This window comes from Capra hircus, chromosome 4 (genome assembly GCF_001704415.2).
Source record: "Capra hircus breed San Clemente chromosome 4, ASM170441v1, whole genome shotgun sequence".
Lineage (NCBI taxonomy): Eukaryota > Metazoa > Chordata > Mammalia > Artiodactyla > Bovidae > Capra > Capra hircus.
Window position 1 is genome coordinate 88248052 of NC_030811.1, and position 23323 is coordinate 88271374.

Sequence of the window (23323 nt, forward strand, 5' to 3'; positions counted from 1 at the left end):
TGCTAGAGAAAGACTCTTGAGAGTCCCTTGGACAGCAATGAAATCAAACCAGTCAATCCTAAAGGAAATCAGCCCTGATTCATTCATTGGACTGATGGTAAAGTTCCAATATTTTGGCCATCTGATGCAAAGAGTTGACCTACTGGAAAAAGACCCTGATGCTGGGAAAGATTGAAGGCAGGAGGAGATTATGACAGAGGATGAGAAGGTTGGATAGCATTACCATTTCAATGGACATGAGTTTGAGCAAACTCTGGAAGATACTGAAGGACTGGGAAGCCTGGCATGGTGCTGTCCGTGGGGTTGCAAAGAGTGGGACATGACTGAGTGGCTTAATAATAACAACAAATACACCTAAAACAACTAGAGAAAGAAGAATAAAACCTAAAGTTAGTATAAGGAAAGAAATCATAAATATCAGAGCAGAAATAAATGGAATAGAGACAAGAAAACAACTGGAAAGATCAAAGAAACTAAAAGCAGGTTCTTTGAAAAGATAAATCAAACTAATAAACCTTGTATCAGACTCATCAAGAATAAAAGGGAGAGGATTCAAATCAATAAAATTAGAAACAAATTATAGCTGGTTCATGTTGATATATGGCAGAAACCAACACAATATTATAAAGCAATTATCCTCCAGTCAAAAATAAATAAATTTTTTTAAAAAGATATGTAAAAGGAGAAGTTACAACTGACTCCACAGAAATACAAAGGATCATAAGAGACTACTAGGAGCAACTAACTGTGTGCTAATCAAATGGACAACCTGGAAGAAACGGACAAATTCTTACAAAGGTACAGTTTCCCGAAACTGAACCAGAAAGAGACAGAAAATATGAACAGACCAATCGAGCACTGAAATTGAAATCCTGATTAAAAACCTCCCAACAAACAAAAGTCCAGAACCTGATGGTTTCACAGGCAAATTCTATCAAACATTTAGAGAAGAGTTAACACATATCCTTCTGAAACTATTCCCAAAAATTGCAGAGGAAGAAAAACTTCCAAGCTCACTCTGTGAGGCCACCATCACCCTGATACCAAAACCAGACAAAGATACAACAAAAAAAGAAAATTACATGCCAATATCACTGATGAACATAGATGCAAAAACCCTCAATAAAATACTATGAGCCTTATCCTACAATATATTAAAAAGATCATACACCATGATTGAGTGGCATTCATCCCAGGGATACAAAGATTTTTCAATATCCACAAATCAATCAGTGTGATACACTACATCAACAAACTGAAGAATAAAAACTGTATGATCATCTTAACAGATGCAGAAAAGCTCTTGACAAAATTCAGCACCTATTTATGATTAAAAAAACTCTCCAGAATGTGGGCATACCTCAACATAATAAAGGCTGCTGCTGCTGCTAAGTTGCTTCAGTCGTGTCTGACTCTGTGCAACCCCATAGACAGCAGCCCACCAGGCTCCCCAATCCCTGGGATTCTCCAGGCAAGAACACTGGAGTGGGTTGCCATTTCCTTCTCCAATGCATGACAGTGAAAAGCAAAAGTGAAGTCACTCAGTCGTGCCAGACTCTTAGTGACCCCATGGACTGCAGCCTACCAGGCTCCTCTGTCCATGGGATTTTCCAGGCAAGAGTACTGGAGTAGGGTGCCATTGCCTTCTCCCATAATAAAGGTAGTATGTGACAAACCGACAGCTAACATCATTCTCAATGGTGAAATGCTATGAGCATTTTCTCTAAAATAGGAACAAGACTAGGACGTCTACTCTTGCCACTTTTACTCAACATAGGTTTGGAAGTCCTACCTTCAGCAATCAGAGAAGAAAAAGAAGTAAAGGGAATCCAGTTGGAAAAGAAGTTAAACTGTCACTGTTTGCAGGTGACATGATACTATACATAAAGGACAGTAAAAGTGCTACCAGAAAACCACTAGAACTCATCGATGGACTAGGCAAAACTACAGATTACAAAACTAACACACAGAAATCTGTTGCATTTCTATACACTGACCACAGAAGATCAGAAAGAGAAAGCCAAAAAAACAATTCCATTAATCACTGCATCAAAAAAAAAAAAAAAAAAAAATCTAGGAATAAACCTACCTAAGGAGACAAAAGACCTGTATTCCAAAAACTCTAAGAAGCTGATCAAAAATATTCACAAACAGATGGAAAGACATGTAGTGTTCACAGATAGGAAAAATCAGTATTGTCAAAATGACTCTATTACCCAAAGCAATCTAAAGAGTCAATACAACCCATATCAAATTACCAACCAATAGCATTTTTCACAGAACTAGAACAAAAAAAAAAATCTCAAAATTTGTACAGGAACACAAAAGTCCCTGAAAAGCTAAAGCAATCTTGAGAAATTAACTTCAGACTATACTACAAAGCTACAGTCATGAAAACAGCACAGTACTGGCAAAAAAATAGAAATACAGATCAATGGAATAGGATAGAAAACCTAGAAATAAACCCATGCACCTATGGTCAATTAATCTACAACAAAGGAGACAAGACTACACAATGCTGCAAAGACAGTCTCTTCAACAAATGATGCTGCGCAAACTAGACAGCTACATGTTAAAACACGGAATTAGATCATTCTTTGACACCATACACAAAAATAAGCTCAAAGTGGATTAAAGACCTAAATGTGAGACTGCACACTATTAAACTCCTAGAGGAAAACATAAGCAGAACACCATGACATAAACAGCAGCAGTATCTTTGTGGATCCATCTTCCAGAATAATGGAAATAAAAACAAAACTAAACAAATGGGACCTAATTAAACTTAAAAGCTTTCACACAATGAAGGAAACTATAAGCAAGGTGAAAAGACCACCCTCAGAATGGGACAAAACAATACCAAGTGAAACAACTGACAATTTCCAAAATATATAAGCAGCTCAATACCAGAAAAATAACCCAATCAAAAAGTGGAGGAAAGATCTAAACAGACATCTCTCCAAAGACATAGAGATAGCTAATAAACACATGAAAAGATACTCAACATCACTTGTTATTAGAGAAATGCAAATCAAAACCTCAATAAAGTATCATTTCACACCCTGTCAGAATGGCCACCATCAAAAAGTCTACAAACAATAAATTCTGGAGAGGGTGTGGAGAAAAGGGAACCCTCTTACACTGTTGGTGGGAATGCAAACTGGTACAGTCACTATGGAAAACAGTGTACAGATTCCTTAAGAAACTAGGAATAGAACTGCCTTATGACCCAGCAATCCCACTGCTGGGCATACACACCGAGAAAACCAGAAATGAAAGAGACACACATACCCCAATGTTCAGTACAGCACTATTTACAATAGCCAGGACATAGAAGCAACCTAGATGTCCACTGGCAGATGGACGGATAAGAAAGTAGTGGTACATGTACTCAATAGAATATTACTCAGCTATAAAAAGGAACGCATTTGAGTCAGTTCTAATGAGGTGCATGAACCTGGAGCCTATTATGCAGAGTGAACTAACTCATAAAGTGAAAGACAAATACTGTATAGTTATACACACACACACACACACACACACACACACACACACACGGAATTTAGTAAGATGGTATCGAAGACCCTAAGTGCAAAGGAGACACAGGCATAAAGAACAGACTTTGACTCAGTGGGAGAAGGCGAGGGTGGGATGATTCGAGAGAACAGAAATGAAACATGTACATCACCATGTGTAAAACAGATGACCAGTGAAAGTTCGATGCATGAAGAAGGGCACCCAAAGCCAGTGCTCTAGGACAACCCAGAGGGACAGGGCGGGGGATTCAGGATGGGGGGCACATGTATACCTGTGGCCGATTCATGCTGATGTATGGCAAAAACCATCACAATGTTGTAAAGCAATTATCCTCCAATTAAAATTAATTAATTTTCAAAAAAAAAAAAGCTTTTGCACAGCAATGGAAACAATAAACAAAATGAACAGAGCACAGACTGGGAGAAAATATTTGCAAATGATGTGACCAACAAGGTATTAGTCTCCAAAATCATACCAACCACAATGGCTATCACCAAAAAATCCACAACAAATGCTGGAGAGGGTGTGGAGAGGTTATTGGTATCGGAGGTTATTGATATTTCTCCTGGCAATCTTGATTCCAGCTTGTGCTTCTTCCAGCCCAGCGTTTCTCATGATGTTGCCTTGACAGACTCCTTTTCCTATTTGGAACCAGTCTGTTGTTCCATGTCTAGTTCTAACTGTTGCTTCCTGACCTGCATATAGGTTTCTCAAAAGGCAGGTCAGGTGGTCTGGTATTCCCACCTCTTTCAGAATTTTCCACAGTTTATTGTGATCCACACAGTCAAAGGCTTTGGCATAGTTAATAAAGCAGAAGTAGATGTTTTTCTGGAACTCTCTTGCTTTTTCCATGATTCAGAGAATGTTGGTAATTTGATCTCTGGTTCCTCTGCCTTTTCTAAAACCAGCTTGAACATCTGGAAGTTCACGGTTCACGTATTGCTGAAGCCTGGCTTGCAGAATTTTGAGCATTATTTTACTAGCGTGTGAGATGAGTGCAACTGTGTGGTAGTTTGAGCATTCTTTGGCATTGCCTTTCTTAGGGATTGGAATGAAAACTGACCTTTTCCAGTCCTGTGGCCACTGGTGAGTCTTCCAAATTTGCTGGCATGTTGAGTGCAGCACTTTCCCAGCATCATCTTTTAGGATTTGAAATAGCTTAACTACTCAGTCATTAAAAAGAACAAAATAATGTCATTTGCAACAATATAGAGGGACCTAGAGACTGACACACAGAGTGAAGTAATTAAGTCACACAGAGAAGCAGAAACATATTACAGCATCCCTTATATGTGGAATCTAAAAAGAAATGATATAAATGAACTTACAAAACAGAAAAAAGCCTCACAGATTTAGAGATAAAACTTATGGCTACCAGGAGAGGAAGGATGCGCGAGAGGGATAGTTAAGGAGTTTGGGATGGATACCTACACACTGCTGTATTTAAAACAAGGAACCGAAGAGCAACTACTGTATAACACATGAATGCTGCCCAATGTCATGTGGCAGCCTGGATGGGAGTGGGGTTGGGAGACAATGGATATCTGTATCTTTATGGCTAAGTCCCTTTGTTGTTTACCTGAAACTATCACAACATTGTTAATGGGCTGTGTGTGTTAATTGTTAAACAGTTGCTCAGTCATGTCCAACTCTTGGCAACCCCATGGACTGTAGCCCACCAGACTCCTTTGTCCATTGAATTTTCCGGGCAAGAATACTGGAGCGGGTTGCCATTTCCTACTCCAGGTGATCTTCCAAATCTGGGCATCAACCCATGTCTCCTGAGTCTCCTGCATTAGCGGGCAGATTCTGCACCATTGTGCCACCCGGGAAGCCCCATTAATTGGCTATACCCCAATACAAAATTAAAAGTTAAACAAAAAAAACAACTACAATGAGGTATCACCTCACACCAGTCAGAATGGCCATCATCAAAAAAAAACCCCTACAAACTATAAATGCTGGGGAGTGTGTAGAAATGGGAACCCTCTTGCATTGTTGGTGGGAAGGTAAACTGATACAGCCACTATGAAGAACAGTATGGAGGCGTCTTAAAAAACCAAAAATAAAACTATCATATGACCCAATAATCCCATTACTGGGCAAATCACAGTGGAAAAAAACACCTGTACCCCAGTGTTCATTACAGCACTATCTACAATGGCCAGGACAAGGAAGCAACCTAAATGTCAAGATATAGTACATATAAACAATGGAACATTTATTACTCAGCCATAAAAAGGAATAGTATTGGGCCACTTGTAAACACGCGGCTGGATCTGGAGCCTGTCATACAGAGTGAAGTGAGAAAGAGAAAAATAAATGTCATATATTAGCACATATATGTGGAATCTAGAACAACAGAACAGATGAACTTATTTGAGGGCAGGAATAAGTCATACAGAACAGACGTGGACACAAAGGGGCACTGGGAGGGTGGGATGATTAGACTAGGGTTGGCATATATACTCTATCATGAGTAAAACAGATAGCTGCCTAGTGGGAACCTGGTACAGGGCACAGGGAACTCAGCTTGGTGCTCTGTGACGACCTAGATGGGTGGGATGGGAGGAGCGATGGGAGAGAGGTCCAAGAGAAAGGGGATACATGTACAGCTGATTCACTTAGTGTACAGGAGAAACTAATGCAACATTGTAAAGCAAATTATACTCCAATAAAAAAACAATACAACAAAACATTGCTGAAGGGAAAAAAAATACAGGTCTTTATAATTCAAAAAGATACATGCAGCCCTATGTTCAGAGCGGCACTATTTACAATAGTCAAAACACGGAAGCACCCTAAGTGTCCACTGGAAAATGAATGGATAAAGATGTGGTACACATATACTATGGAATATCTCTTGCTGTTTTTAGTCTCTAAGTTCTGTCTGACTCTTTGCAACCCCATGGACTGTAGCCCGCCAGGCTCCTCTGCCTATGGGATTTCCCAGGCAAGAATACAGCAGTGGGTTGCCATTTCCTTCTCCAGGAGATCTTCCCAACCCAGAGATCAAACCCGTGACTCCTGCATTGGCAGGCAGATTCTTTACTGCTGAGTCACCGGGGAAGGCCACAATGGAATATTACTCAGTACTCAGCCATAAAAAGGAATGAAATGTGGGTCATTTGTACTGGGTCATTTCCAGAGATGCAGATGGACCTAGAGTCTGTAACACACAATGAAGTAAGCCAGAAAGAGAAAAACAAGTATCATATGTTAACACATGTATGTGGAATCTGGGGCTTCCCAGGTGCCGCTAGTGGTAAAGAACTCACCTGCCAATGCAGGACACATAACAGACGTGGGTTAGATTCCCGGGTTGGGGAAGATCACCCGGAGGAGGGCATAGCAACCTACTCCAATATTTCTGACCGGAGAATCCCATGGATAGAGGAGCCAGGGAGGCTACAGTCCACAGGGTCACAAAGAGTCAGACACGACTGAAGCAACTTAGCATGCACGCACATGTGGAATCTAACAAAGAATGATACAGATGGACCTATTTGCAGGGCAGGAATAGAGACGCAGACATGAGAAGAGACATGTGCACAGGGGGAGCAGGGGAGGACAGGACAGACTGGGAGATCAGGACTGACGCATATATGCTACCATGCGTAACACAGATGGCGAGGGGAACCTGCTGTATGGCACGGAAAGCGCAGCTTGGTGCTCTGTGATGACCTAGATGGGTAAAACGGGAGGCTGGAAGGGAGGGCCAGGAGGGGGGGATGTATGTGTACACACAGTGATTCACTTCATTGTACAGAGATGCTAACACAACCTTGTATGTCAATTACACTCCAATAATAATAAAACACTTCAAAAAGAAAAATGCAAGTTTTTATAATTCAAAAAGATACATGCACCCTTACGTTCATAGCAGCACTACTCACAACAGTCAAAACATGAAAGCAACCTAAACGTCCATCAACAGATGAGTGGATAAAGATGATGTGGTACATACAGACAATGGAATATGCCTCAGCCATAAAAAAGAATGGAATAATGCCATTTGCAATAACATGGATGGACCCAGAGATGATCATTACCAAGTAAAGTCAGTCAAAAAATAAAGGCAAATACCACATGATGTAACTTATATGCGGAATCTAAAATATGGCACAAATGGACCTATCTAGAAAACAGAAATGAACTCAGAGACACAGAGAACAGTCTTGTGGTTGTCAAGGGGAGGCAAGTACTGGGAATCAGGGACTAACAGGCGTACCCTGTTATATATAGGGCGCATGAACAGCAAGGTCCTACTATATAGTTATATTCACCATCTTGCCATAAACCATAATGGAAAAGAATATTTTAAAACATGTCTATATGTACATAAGAGAATCACTTTCCTTTAGAGCAGAGATTGGCAAAACACTGTAAGTCAACTATATTTCAATTTAAAAAATAAAATTAAAACAAAGTTAAATGTCTTAATAGAAAAAAATACCACTTTATGGACTGAAATAATAAATGCTATAACTATATCAAATCTTCCAAACTGGTTCTAAAATTACAGGAATCCTAACAAAAATTCTCAATTTTTTAAAAATTGTGTATTTGATAAAATACTTCCCAAAACCTATATTGAAGTAAAATGGCAAGAGTTGCCATAAATTGTGAAATGCATCTAAAGCAGTGCTTACATGGAAATTTATGGCATTATATGCTTCTATTAAAAAATATCTAAAAAACAAGGATCTAAGCACTTGCGTTAAGAAACCAGAAAAAGAAGCGCAAAATAGAACCAAAAAAGGCAGAAAGAAACAATTCAACCAAAAACAGAAATGAATCATTCACAAGAGGTTCAACAGCATATATGAGAGAACAGACAAAAGAATCAGTAAACCTGAAGATCAACTGAGATCATTCAATCTGAGGAACAAAGAGAAAAATAATGAAGAAAAATGAACAGAGTCTAAGAGACCTAGGTGATATTATCAAGCATATCAGCCTACACATAATGAGAGTCCCAGAAGACAGAAAGGAACAAAAGAACAGAGGCCAAAAGCTTCCAAACCTTGATTAACAGAAGGGTGGGAGGGGAGAAGAGAAGGAGAAAAAGAAACTACACATTCCAGAGTCTCAACAAACTCCTGGCAGGATAAGCTCAGGAACAGCCACACTAAAAACATTATAATTAAACTGCCAAAAGCCAAACACAAAGAGAATCCTGAAAACAGGGAGAGGAGCAATTCATTACATTAAAAGGATCTTCAATGATTACAGGCTGATTTCACATCTAAAACCTGGAGGCCAGAAGGCAGTATACATTCCCAGATAATCTGATAGATTTTGTCTCTAGTGATCTTGTCCTCTAAAAACTCGGGGGCATCCGTTCAAATTAAAATGAAACACACCACTACACAGTAACTAGAACTCATATGAGGAAGCAAAAAGCACCAGCAAAAGTAACAACATAGATAAATATAAAAGACAACTGGTCTTCTAGCTCAAGATGGCAGAGTAGAAGGATGTGTGCTTATCTCCTCCGGCAAAAGCACCAGAATTGCAATTACCTGTTGAACAACAATCAACAGGACACTGGAACCCACAAAAAAACATACCCCACGTCCAAAGACAAAGAAGAAGCTGCAGCAAGACAGTAGGAGGGACGCAATCACAATAAAATCAAATCCCATACCTGCCAGGTGGGTGACCCACAGACTGGAGAACAATAATACCAAAGACGTTCTCCCAGCATTATGAAGGTTCTGAATCCCAGCCTGGGGATCCAACAGAGGGACTGAGAATCCCCAGGGAATCTGGCCTTGAGGGCCAGCGGCATTTGATCACAAGCCTTCCAGAGGACTGAGGGAACCAGACACTCCAGTCTTGGAGGGCACAAACAAAATTTTGTGTGCATCAAGACAGAGAACAGATCAGAGGGGCAGTGACACCACAGGAGACTGAATGAAAACTACCTGCTAGTGTTGGAGGGGCTCCTGTGGAGGCGTGGGTTGGCAGGGGCTCACCACTGGGGCAGGGTCACTAGAAGGTCCCCTTTAGCATAAACCCTCTTGGAGTTCACCATTAATCCTATCATAAAGCTTGCAGACCCCAGGGCAGGTCACCTCAGGCCAAAGAGCTACCAGGGAGGGCGTGCAACCTCCTCCCATCAACAGATAACTGGATTAAAGCTTTACTGAGACTCTGCCCCTAGAGCAATACCCACTTTTCCCCATAACCAGTCCCTCCCATCAAGAAGCTTACACAAGCCTCTTAGCCTCATCCATCAGAGGGTGGACAAAAGAAGAACACAGAATCAGAGTCTCAAGGCAGCTAAAACAAAAACCATACTACAGAAAGTTAATCACAAAGAAAAAGCAGAAAGTTATGTCCCAGATGAAGGGACAAAGATAAAATCCCAGAAAAACAACTAAATGAAGTGAAGATAGGCAACCTTCCAGCAGAAGAATTCAGAATAATGACAGTGGAGATGTCCCAGAATCGTGGGAAAAGAATGGAGGCAGAGAATAAGAAGACACAAGAAAGGTTTACCAAAGACCTACAAGAACTAAAGAACAAACAAACAGAAATAAACAATACACTAGAAGGAATCAACAGCAGAATAACTGAGGCAGAAGAACGGATAAATGACCCGAGGACAAAATGATAGAAATCACTGCCACAGAACAGAATACAGAAAAAAGAATGAAAAGAGCCTAAGAGACCTCTGGGACAACATTCAACACACCAACATTCTCATTATATGGGTCCCAGAAGAAGAGAGAAAGGACCTGAGAAAATATTTGAAGAGATAATAGCTGAAAACTTCTCAAACATGGGAAAGGAAATAGTCAACCAAGTCCAGGAAGCACAGAGAGTCCCAAGCAGGATAAACCCAAGGAGGAGCACACTGAGACACATAGTAATCAAACTGACAAAAATTAAAGACAGATAAAATATTAAAAGCAACAAGAGAAAAGTGACAAATAAAATACAAGGAAACTCCCATCAGGCTATCAGCTGATTTCTCAATGGTAACTCTACAAGCCAGAAGGGAATGGCATAATATATTTAGAGTGATGAGAGGGAAGAACCTACAACCAAGAATACTCTACCCAGCAAGACTCTCCTTCAGATCTGATGGAGAACTCAAAAGCTTTCCAGACAAGCAAAAGTTTAGCACCACCAAAATTTAGCACCACCAAACCAGCTTTACAACAAATGCTAAAGGAACTTCTCTACACAAAACACAAGAGAAGAAAAAGACCTACAGAAAATAAACCCCCCAAAATTAAGAAAATGCAATCAGGTCATACATATTGATAATTACCTTAAATGAAAATGGATTAATAAATGCACCAACCAAAAGACACAGACTGGGCGGATGAAAACATGTGCGTGTATGCACTTCCACTTGTCATATCACTCTGCTTGACCCCCCCCCCCAAATTGTATGCAATTATTTTATATTGTTAAGTTAATCATGTTCTCATGATGGCTTCCAATTACAATTATCTTTTTTTGGGGGGGGTCTGGCTATTGATTGTGAAAACTGATAAACATCTTTTACTCTTGTGATTATGTAACTCTTACTAACTTATTTGTATCATGATTGGTTAACAGAAAAGTAGAACTCTATATCCCCAAAACTAGGATCTAATAGAAAAACTTGTAATCCCTTTTTAAAATCCAGATGCAGACGAGAATGTTCTTGAGATTTTTTGAAAAATACAAATGTATTTGTATACAAATACCTAAGTATTGCCTTTTTTCCTCCAGAGTTCCGATGTGTTTCTAATGAGCAGTCATGCTTAAAAACAAGATCTTTTATCTAGTTTGTTTCCTTTTTTCTATTTCATATTCAGTGCTCCCATTTCATTTATGGTCTCCAATTTCTCCATCTCTTCTTGCATACATATATATATGCATAATATATATATTTTAGAAAACCTATGAACTTCTGCCTAACTAAACTAATTATGACATTTTGAATCCACCTGTTTGACTTAGTATAAATAGAATGCTAGATTTCTAATTAAAAAATAGATATGAAACAAGCAACAAAGGTTTACTGCATAGCACAGGGAACTAGAGTCAGTATCTTGTAATAACATATGATGGAAAATAATTTCAAAAATAATATATGTGTACGTGTATAACTGAATCACCTTGCTGTGCATCTGAAACATTGTAAGTCAATATACTTCAATAAAATATATATTTTTAAAAAAGACAACTGGATAAAGCAACAAAATAAATCTTTGATGATGAGGATACAATACATAAAGATGTAACTTGTATGAGAGCAAGAACACACAGGGAGGTGTTAGGGGACGTAGCCACATACTACTGAAATTAAAAAGACACTAATCTCATTGTTATAAATTAAAATACTAATTAGTAATTAAAAGTAATGTCTCTAAAAGTAATGTCTTCTGCTATGAAGACCTACAGGATCTTCTAGAACTAACACCCCAAAAAATTGTCCTTTTCATCATAGGGGACTGGAATGCAAAAGTAGGAAGTCAAGAAACACCTGGAGTAACTGGAAAATTTGGCCTTGGAGTACAGAATGAAGCTGGGCCAAGGCTAGTAGAGTTTTGCCAAGAGAATGCACTGGTCATAGCAAATACCCTCTTCCAACAACACAAAAGAAGACTCTACAAATGGACTTCACCAGATGGTCAACACCAAAATCAGATTGATTATATTCTTTGCAGCCAAAGATGGAGAAGCTCTATAGAGTTAGCAAAAACAAGACCAGGAACTGACTGTGGCTCAGATCATGAACTCCTTATTGCCAAATTCAGACTGAAATTGAGAAAGTGGAGAAAACCACTAGACCATTCAGGTATGACCTAAATCAAATCCCTTATGAGTATACAGTAGAAGTGAGAAATAGATTTAAGGGACTAGATCTGATAGAGTGCCTGATGAACTATGGACAGAGGTTCCTGACATTGTACGGGAGACAGGGATCAAGACCATCCCCAAGAAAAAGAAATGCAAAAAAGCAAAATGGCTCTCTGAGGAGGCCTTACAAATAGCTGTGAAAAGAAGGGAATCAAAAAGCAAAGGAGAAAAGGAAAGATATACCCATCTGAATGCAGAGTTCCAAAGAATAGCAAACAGAGATAAGAAAGCCTTCCCCAGCACTCAATGCAAAGAAGTAGAGGAAAACAAAAGAATGGGAAAGACTAGAGATCTCTTCAAGAAAATTAGAGATACCAAGGGAACATTTCATGCAAAGATGGGCTCGATAAAGGACAGAAATGGTATGGACCTAACAGAAGAAGAAGATATTAAGAAGAGGTGGCAAGAATACACAGAAGAACTGTACAAAAAAGATCTTCATGACCCAGATAATCACAATGGTGTGATCTCACCTAGAGCCAGACATCCTGGAATATGGAGTCAAGGAGGCCTTAGGAAGCATCACTACCAACAAAGCTAGTGGAGGTGATGGAATTCCAGTCGAGCTATTTCAAATCCTGAAAGATGATGCTGTGAAAGTGCTGCACTCAATATGCCAGCAAATGTGGAAAACTCAGCAGTGGCCACAGGACTGGAAAAGGTCAGTTTTCATTCTAATCCCAAAGAAACACAATGCCAAAGAATGCTCAAACTACCACACAATTGCACTCATCTCACACACTAGTAAAGTGTTGCTTAAAATTCTCCAAGCCAAGCTTCAGCAGTATGTGAACCATGAACTTCCAGATGTTCAAGCTGGTTTTAGAAAAGGCAGAGGAACCAGGGATCAAATTGCCAACATCCGCTGGATCATGGAAAAATCAAGAGAGTTCCAGAAAAACATCTATTTCTGCTTTATTGACTATGCCAAAGACTTTGACTGTGTGGATAACAATAAACTGTGGAAAATTCTTCAAGAGATGGGAATACCAGACCACTTGACCTGCCCCTTGAGAAACCTGTATGCAGGTCAGGAGGTAACAGTTAGAACTAGACATGGAACAACAGACTGGTTTCAAATAGGAAAAGGAGAACATCAAGGCTGTATATTGTCACCCTGCTTATTTAACTTCTATGCAGAGTACATCATGAGAAACACTGGGCTGGAAGAAGCATTGGAATCAAGACTGCCGAGAGAAATATCAATAACCTCAGATATGCAGATGACACCACCCTTATGGCAGAAAGTGAAGAGAAGCTAAAGAGCCTCTTGCGAAAAGTGAAAGAGGAGAGTGAAAAAGTTGGCTAAAAGCTCAACATTCAGAAAACGAAGATCATGGCATCTGGTCCCATCACTTCATGGAAAAAAGATAAGGAAACAGTGGCTGACTTTATTTTTCTGGGCTCCAAAATCACTACAGATGGTGACTGCAGCCATGAAATTAAAAGACGCTTACTCTTTGGAAGGAAAGTTATGAAGCAGAGACATTACTTTGTCAACAAAGGTCGGTCTAGTCAAGTCTATGGTTTTTCCAGTGGTCATGTATGGATGTGAAAGTTGGACTATAAAGAAAGCTGAGCGCTGAAGAACTGATGCTTTTGAACTGTGGTATTGGAGAAGACTCTTGAGAGTCCCTTGGACTGCAACGAGATGCAACCAGTCCATTCTAAAGGAGATCAGTCCTGGGTGTTCATTGGAAGGACTGATGTTGAAGCTGAAACTCCAATCCTTTGGCCACCTGATGGGAAGAGCTGACTTATTTGAAAAGACGCTGTTGCCGGGAAAGATTGAGGGCAGGAGGAGACTGGGACAACAGAGGATGAGATGGTTGGATGGCATCACCGACTCAATGGACTGGGTTTGGGTGAACTCCGGGAGTTGGTGATGGATAGGGAGGCCTGGCATGCTGCAGTTCATGGGGTCGCAAAGAGTCAGACACGACTGAGTGACTGAACTGAACTGAAATGTAAAACGGATTAAACAATCCAAGAAAAGAGCAAAGACTGGCAGAATTAAAAAAAAAAAGACAAACTCTACCTAGCTATAAGAGACCTATTTTAGATTCAAACACAAACATAAACTGATAATAAAACATAAGTATAGGCAACATAAGGAGAAGGCAATGGCACCCCACTCCAGTACTCTTGCCTGGAAAATCCCATGGATGGAGGAGCCTGGTAGGCTGCAGTCCATGGGGTCGCTGAGGGTTGGACACGACTGAGTGACTTCACTTTCAATTTTCACTTTTCACTTTCATGCATTGGAGCAGGAAATGGCAACCCACTCCAGTGTTCTTGCCTGAAGAATCCCAGGGACGGGGGAGCCTGGTGGGCTGCTGTCTCTGGGGTCACACAGAGTCGGACACAACTGAAGCGACGCAGCAGCAGCAGCAGCAGCATAGGCAACATAAACATAAAAGTCTGCATTGTGTGTGATGTGTGAAGTCGCTCAGTCATGTCCGACTCTTTGTGACCCCGTGGACTGTGGCCGCCAGGCTCCTCTCTCCATGGGATTCTCCAGGCTAGAATACTGGAGTGGATTACCATTTCCTTCTCCAGATCTTCCCAACCCAGGGATTGAACCCAGGTTTCCTGCATTGCAGGCAGACACTTTATGCTCTGAGCCACCAGGGAAGCCCAAAGTCTGCATTAATGGATCTTTAATTAGTAATTCCTCTTTTTCTTCCCTCTAATGACTTAAAATACAATTATACAAAACAATAACTGTGTTAATCACTGTCATGCATAGCATTGTTATTTATAAGATACAATATCATTAATGTTGCATATTACTTATATACGATATATGCTTCCCTATATATAAACATCATATATTTACACTTATCTTACATACTTGTAATAGACACATTTAAATGCACATTATATGTGCTTATATATGTCACATACATTATATATAACAGTAACAGTATGTCATTTACAAGGGGGCTGGAGGAATGGAGTTACATAGGAGAAAAGTTTTTACATACCATTAAAACCAAGTTGGTATTAATCTTAAATACACTTAAAAACTAAATGTGAATTGCAATCCTCAAGAAATAAATTAAAAACATAACTAAAATATATATAGAAAAAAATGAGAATGCAATCAAAACATTACACCAGAACATCTAACACAAAAGGTGGTGGTGAATGAATCGAGAAACGAAAATGTATGACATACAGAAAAAAGGAGCAAAGTGGCAATGTGAGCCTTCTATTTTGAATAATTTCATTAAAGACAAATGGATTAAATTCTCTAAGCGACTGGAAGAGTCAATATAAAAAGTGATCTAACTACATGCTGTCTACAAGAAACTCATTTTAGAACCAAATACACAAATGGGTTAAGAATGAAAAAGTAAAAATTTATTCTATGAAAACTGTAACCAAAGGAGAGCCAGAGTGCCAATACTAATACCAGTCAATAACTTTAAAACAAAAATAGTTACAAAATCAAAGAAGAATGATAGAAAAAGGTCAATCCAGCAAGATTTTAAAAAATTATAAACATATATACAACAGAGCCCCAAATTATACGAAGCAAAATCTGACAGAAGACAACAATAGTTGGAAGCTTCAATATTCCATTTTCAATGATAAACCGAACTAGACAAAAGATTAACAAGGAACTAGAAAATTAATAGCACAAACCAACTAGACCTAACAGACATACATAGACCACTCCACCAAACAAGAGCAAAATATGTTCTTCAAGTGAACATGGAATATTCTTCATGACAGTTAGGGTACAAAATAAGGTTCCATTAAGTTTAAAAAGACTAAAAATTATACAAAGCATCTTCTTTGATCACAGGAGGAAAAAAATAGAAATCAATAACAATAGGAAATTTGGAAATTTAAAGCTGTTGAATGAAACAATACACTCTTAATTAACCAACAAGTCAAAGAATCCATTACAAGGTAAATTACAAAATACCTTCAGAGAAATTAAAATGAAAACACAACATACCAACACTTAAGGAATGCAACAAATACAGTGCTAAGAGCACCAAGAGGAGGGAAATTTATAGTTGTACAGGCCTACATTAAAAAAATAAAGATCCCAAATCTCTATTCAAAACTGAACTTCTCCTTTACAGAACCCAAGAAAAAATTTAACTAATCCCAAAACAAGAAGAGGAAAGGAATATTACAGATTAGAATGTAAACAGAGTAGAAAAACTACAGAGAAAAGTCAATGAAACCAAAAATTGGTTCTTTAAAAAAGAAGAAGTGAAATGTTTGTTAGTCACTCAATCATGTCCAACTCTTTGCAATCCCATGGACTGTAGTCCACCAGGGTCCTCTGTTCAGTGAGACTTTTCAGGCAAGAATACTGGAGTGGTTTGCCATTCCCTTCTCCAGGGGATCTTCCTGACCCAGGAATAGAACCCAGGTCTCTCTCACTGCAGGCAGATTCTTTACCATCTGAGCCACCACGGAAGATCTCTTTAAAAAAGATCACCAAAATTAACTTTTGGCTAAACTGACCAAGAAAAATAAGAAGACTCGAACTGGTAAAATCAGGCATGAAAGTAGATATTACCAAAAGCTTTACAGAAAGAGAAATTATTACACGAGATGAACAAGTAGAGTTGGACCATAGAGAATGCTGAGCGCCAAAGAACTGATGGTTTGAAATAATGGTCTGGAGAAGACTCTTCGGAGTCCCTTGGACAGCAAGATCAAACCAGTCAATTCTAAGGGAAATCAACCCTGAATATTCATTAGAAAGGGACAGATGCTGAAGCTGAAGCTCCAATACTCTGGCCACCTGATGCAAAGAGCCAACTCCATGGAAAAGACCCTGATGCCGGGAAAGACTAAGGCAGGAGAAGGGGGTGACTAAGGACAAGAAATGGGTGGACGGCATCATCGACTGAGAGACACGAGTCTGGGCAAACTGCGGGCGCTAGTGAAGGGCACGGAAGCCCGATGCACTGTGATCCATGGGGCTGCAAAGACTCAAACGTGGGCTGCGCAACTGAACAAAAACCCGTCAACAAATCACTTGAAATAAACAAATTCCTAGAGACACACAAAGTACCAAAAGTTACTGAAGAAAGGTACCACTTTCTAAATCATTCTATAAAACAAATATCATTCTTTAACACCAAAATCAGAAAAAGAGATCACCTAAAAACTACATACTAATATTTCATATATATATATATATATATATACACGAAAACAGGAGGGAAGGGGGCAGGACATAACCCTTAAAGAAGGACATATCGATGATATGACAGAAACAGGTCAGAACCAAGATGGCAGAAGAATCCACTTTCAGTACACCTTGAACAGTAGCACACACTCATTGTAATACATTAACATGCTAAATGACATGGGCGCCTATGTCAGTTCCCTGGCCAACCATAAAAGGATAAAAGGTGGGCAGTGGTCCAATTCCTAGAAATCTCTGATTCCTAGAATTCTCCTGGAACAGTCGGAATAATCCTCCCACTTGTTAGCCTATGAAGTTACTCAGCCCATTAAAATTTAATGCCCCCATTTTTCTGGCCACTCTCATCTTTTGACATGGGATCTCATTCTGTCTACAGAATGTGTATCTCTCTAAATAAATCCCACTTCATACCTATTACTTTGTCACTCACTGAAGTCTTTGACTGTGTGGATCACAACAAACTGTGGAAAATTCTTCAAGAGATGGGAATACCAGACCACCTGAACTGCCTCTTGAGAAACCTGTATACAGGAAGCAACAATTAGAACTGGACATGGAACAACAGACTGGTTCCAAATAGGAAAAGGAGTACGTCAAAGCTGTATATTGTCATCCTGCTTATTTAACTTCTATGCAGAGTACATCATGAGAAACGCTGGACTGGAGGAAACACAAGCTGGAATCAAGACTGCCGGGAGAAATATCAATAACCTCAGATATGCAGATGACACCACGCTTATGGCAGAAAGTGAAGAGGAACTAAAAAGCCTCTTGATGAAAGTGAAAGAGGAGAGTGAAAAAGTTGGCTTAAAACTCAACATTCAGAAAACGAAGATCATGGTATCCAGTCCCATCACTTCATGGGAAATAGACGGGGAAACAGTGGAAACAGTGTCAGACTTTATTTTTGGGGGCTCCAAAATCACTGCAGATGGTGACTGCAGCCATGAAATTAAAAGACGCTTACTCCTTGGAAGGAAAGTTATGACCAACCTAGATAGCATATTCAAAAGCAGAGACGTTACTTTGCCGACTAAGGTCCATCTAGTCAAGGCTATGGTTTTTCCAGTAGTCATGTATGGATGTGAGAGTTGGACTATACAGAAAGCTGAGCACCGAAGAATGGATGCTTTTGAACTGTGGTGCTGAATAAGACTCTTGAGAGTCCCTTGGACTGCAAGGAGATCCAACCAGTCCATTCTGAAGGAGATCAGCCCTGGGATTTCTTTGGAAGGAATGATGCTGAAGCTGAAACTCCAGTACTTTGGCCACCTCATGTGAAGAGTTGACTCATTGGAAAAGACTCTGATGCTGGGAGGGATTGGGGGCAGGAGGAGAAGGGGACAACAGAGGATGAGATGGCTGGATGGCATCACTGACTCAACGGATGTGAGTCTGAGTGAACTCCGGGAGTTGGTGATGGACAGGGAGGCCTGGCGTGCTGCAAAGAGTCGGACACGACTGAGCGACTAAACTGAACTGAAGGTTAATATTTACCTAAGGTCATAAAACTACTTAGGAACAGAGTCAGTACTGAATAAAACTCATTTTCTCTTGATTCACTGCCAAATGTTCATTTAATTAGACCATGATTCTGCTCATGTTCTCCAGCTTTGCTTAACAGAACTCTTCAATCAACTTTCCACAAGGAATACTGCCTCCATATCTCTCTTCTTGCATTCATACCTTTCACCTGAAGCACATCTCAAGAAATACTTTAACATAAACCTTATTTTTTTTACCAGTAACTCCGATTATATACATGATGGTAAAGAGGTGTCTATGTTTACAAGCCATAGACATATGACTACATCCTTCTTCCACTGGCTACCAAAAGATCTGAGCTCCAATAATATTTTTTTTTAATTGTCTTTGGGTTACAGATCAGAAAATTTCTAACACTATGCAGCAAAACAAACTTTCTGCTTATTCACAGCTTGACATTATCACCTGCAGTGCAGTCAAGGGTGTGTCTCAAAGCCTAGGGTGCTGTTACTGTCCTTCCTCATTATAGCAAACAAGAAAGGTACCTCAGCTTTCACTGCAACACAAAATGGCCTTCCTATTTTTGTGTTCTTCAACAGAAACATATTTAAATCTTTTCCATATCCCCTAAGAGCTTCCCAGATGGCTCAGACAGTAAAGAATCTTCTACAATGCAGAAGACCTGTGTTCAGTAAGTGGGCTAGAAGATCCCCTGGAGGAAGTAATGGCAACCCACTCCAGTATTCTTGCCTGGAGAGTTCCATGAATAGAGGTACAGTCCAGGGGTCACAAAGAGTCAGACATGACTGAGCGACTAAAACTTTGACTTTCATATCCCCAAACCTACCAAAGACCCTATCTTCCCTTCCTATCACTATAATTTCCTACAATGACACAGTTTTTGCAAAAAGTATACTCAATCCACCTCCACTTCAAGCCCATCATTTTCATCTAGTACTGTATTTAACTTAGCTATCTCCTGAAATTCTCACTAAGGCACCAAAGACATCTTAGACACCAGAATCAAAGGCCCATTTTTCAAGGCTTAGCTTTTCAGAACCCGTGAAGTTGGAGAGGCTGATACAGAATAAAGTTCACCAGGATGACAGCACTTACTTAGCTCTTACTCTGTGCCAGTTCAGTTCATTTCAGTCACTCAGTCGTGCCGGACTCTTTGCGACCCCATGAATCGCAGCACGCCAGGCCTCCCTGTCCACCACCAACTGCCAGAGTTCACTCAAACTCACGTCCATCAAGTCCATGATGCCATCCAGCAATCTCATCCTCTGTCGTCCCCTTCTCCTCCTGCCCCCAATCCCTCCCAGCATCAGAATCTTTTCCAATGAGTCAACTCTTCGCATGAGGTGTCCAAAGTACTGGAGCTTCAGCTTTAGCATCATTCCTTCCAAAGAAATCCCAGGACTGATCTCCTTTAGGATGGACTGGTTGCATCTCCTTGCAGTCCAAGGGACTCTCAAGAGTCTTCTCCAACACCACAGTTCAAAAGCATCAATTCTTCGGTGCTCAGCTTTCTTCACAGTCCAACTCTCACATCCATACATGACCACTGGAAAAACCATAGCCTTGAGTGCTGCTGCTGCTGCTAAGTCGCTTCAGTCGTGTCCGACTCTGTGCGACCCCATAGACAGAAGCCCACCAGGCTCCCCCATCCCTGGGATTCTCCAGGCAAGAACACTGGAGTGGGTTGCCATTTCCTTCTCCAACGCATGAAAGTGGAAAATGAAAGGGAAGTCGCTCAGTCATGTCCGACTTGACTAGACGGACCTTTGTTGACAAAGTAATGTCTTTGCTTTTGAATATGCTATCTAGGTTGGTCATAACTTTCCTTCCAAGGAGTAAGCGTCTTTTAATTTCATGGCTGCAATCACCATCTGCAGTAATTTTGGAGCCCCAAAAAAGTCTGACACTGTTTCCCCATCTATTTCCCACAAAGTGACGGGACCGGATGCCATGATCTTAGTTTTCTGAATGTTGAGCTTTAAGCCAACTTTTTCACTCTCCTCTTTCCCTTTCATCAAGAGGCTTTTTAGTTCCTCTTCACTTTCTGCCATAAGGGTGGTGTCATCTACATATCTGAGGTTATTGATATTTCTCCCGGCAATCTTGATTCCAGCTTGTGCTTCTTCCAGCCCAGTGTTTCTCATGATGTACTCTGCACTCTGTGCCAGGCACAGTACTAATAAGGCTTTCAAAAAGGTTCTAATTAATTTTCACATCTGAGAAATGTTTTTTACTCCCTTTTCAGATATTAAAATTTAGGATCAAAATTACCCAAAAACCATATAGTCAGTGAAGCCTGCACGATGCCAATGTTCATAATTTTGTGACATTTGAAGATTAATTCCAAGTTTTCTTCCTAACTCTGTGGCCTTTTCTCCAACTCTTTCACTATTTCATCATCCTGCGCTCATCACTACTTCTCTTATTTCACATGCTCTACTGGGCAATTTCTATTTCCTCCCATTACTTTAACTGCATTCTGTATCAGTGTTTCTTAATCTTTTAAAACTTTTTATAAACATAAAAACCTTGCGTTCTTTCTGTAGCTTATATTTTGAAAACAGATTTTTCCCAAATAGAAATTATAACGCTGCATGTTTGTCCAAACTATACCTCCTTCAGCCTTTAAAGCTCTGATAACCTCCTAGGCATCACCCCATGACTGAGAATCAGTGCTTGGGCTGTAAGTCTCTCAAACTATCTTCCCTTTATTCGACGCGTCCACCATTCTCTCCCAGACATCCCTCCTGCTGCTGCTGCTGCTGCTGCTAAGTCGCTTCAGTCGTGTCCAACTCTGTGCGACCCCATAGATGGAAGCCCACGAGGCTCCCCTGTCCCTGGAATTCTCCAGGCAACAACACTGGAGTGGGTTGCCATTTCCTGCTCCAATGCATGAAAGTGAAAAGTGAAAGTGAAGTTGCTCAGTCGTGTCCAGTCTTAGCGACCCCTTGGACTGCAGCCTACCAGGCTCCTCCAGCCATGGGATTTTCCAGGCAAGAGTACTGGAGTGGGGTGTCATTGCCTTCTCCGCATCTCCTGAACTCCAGACAAAAGTTACCAACGATCTAATAAAAATGGATCCTTTAGTATCTCCCCAGACCCTTCAAACTAAGGCCATTCACAGCAAAACTCTTATTTCCCTTAGCAAAGCTGAACCATCATCCCTCTGTGTCCTCCATTTTGGCTAAAGGTATTTACAATATCCCCTTTTCTACAATTTAAGGTACCTATTTGTGGAACCGCGGTACTGGCATTAACTTCCCTGAGCTTTTTCATAACAAGTTAAAAATCAACCACCAAACAATGAGTGATTACCATAGCCAGGTGGTAAGGAATGCATAGTACAAGATTTAACTCTTTTACTCCTTAAGTTTACAGGCAGAAACATACCAAAATCCTTTTGTGTGTGTGTGTGCAGTGTTTTCTCACAAGGCGAAACTGACTTAGTTTTCAAAGCATCCCAATGGAATCTTTACTACAAATCCCATTTTACGAGATGTAAAAAACTGAGATTCAAAAGGAGGAAGTAATTTAACCAAATTTTTACAAACGGATCTGTGGAAGGTCCAGACCCAAAAACCTAGACTTGAGATTTCAAATCTCCTTCCAGTTACTGTTGAAATAACCTTCTCAGTAAAACGAAATCAAGTGTAGGTACAAGAGGTCAATAGAGTAGCGCACGCAAATACCAAAAAGCACAAGGCGCCCAGGACGCGCTCCAGGCCGGGGGCTTCCTGGCCCAACCCTCGCTCCGACGCCTCCCGGCAGCTCTGTCCCGTGAAGTGTCTCTGCGGCCTGCCTCCAGATGGCCCGGTGACCGCGGGAAAACCGCACTCGGGGCGCGGAGAACAAAGCCTGCAGCAGCCAACCAAATCTGAGTCCCCAATCTGAGTCCGGGCTCGGCCGCAACCGCTGCGTCCCCAGCAGCCGGAACAGTCGACCCGCGGGGAACAAGCGTACCTGGTGGAGAAAGCAACTGGAGGGCAGGCGGTCCGGGCAACCTTAGAAAGCCGGAATGACCCCGGTGGCGAGCTGGGCCGGCCGGCGGCGCTAACTGCATTCACTCTGTTCGGTCAATTCGGAACCACAAGGACTCTTCAGGGTAGCGAAGGGACGCGAGGCGGCGAGCAACGAGCGCGGATCTGAAGCCGAGAAGAGGCATCGCAGAGGAGGAGCCGGCGGGGCACAGAGACACCGCCCGTGGGGGCGGGGCGCAGGCGCGAGGGG

At 40.8% G+C, this 23323-nt stretch overlaps 1 protein-coding gene across 3 annotated transcripts in view; it reads right to left on the bottom strand.

The window, feature by feature from the left end:
• The window catches only part of LOC102176015 (solute carrier family 25 member 40), an 81433-nt gene extending 58133 nt beyond the window's left edge, over nucleotides 1-23300 (bottom strand). For all 3 annotated transcript variants that reach the window (XM_018047306.1, XM_005679058.3, XM_018047307.1), the window contains exon 1: nucleotides 23057-23300. The gene's annotated coding sequence lies outside the window, so the exon portion shown is untranslated. The remainder of the gene's footprint in view (nucleotides 1-23056) is intronic.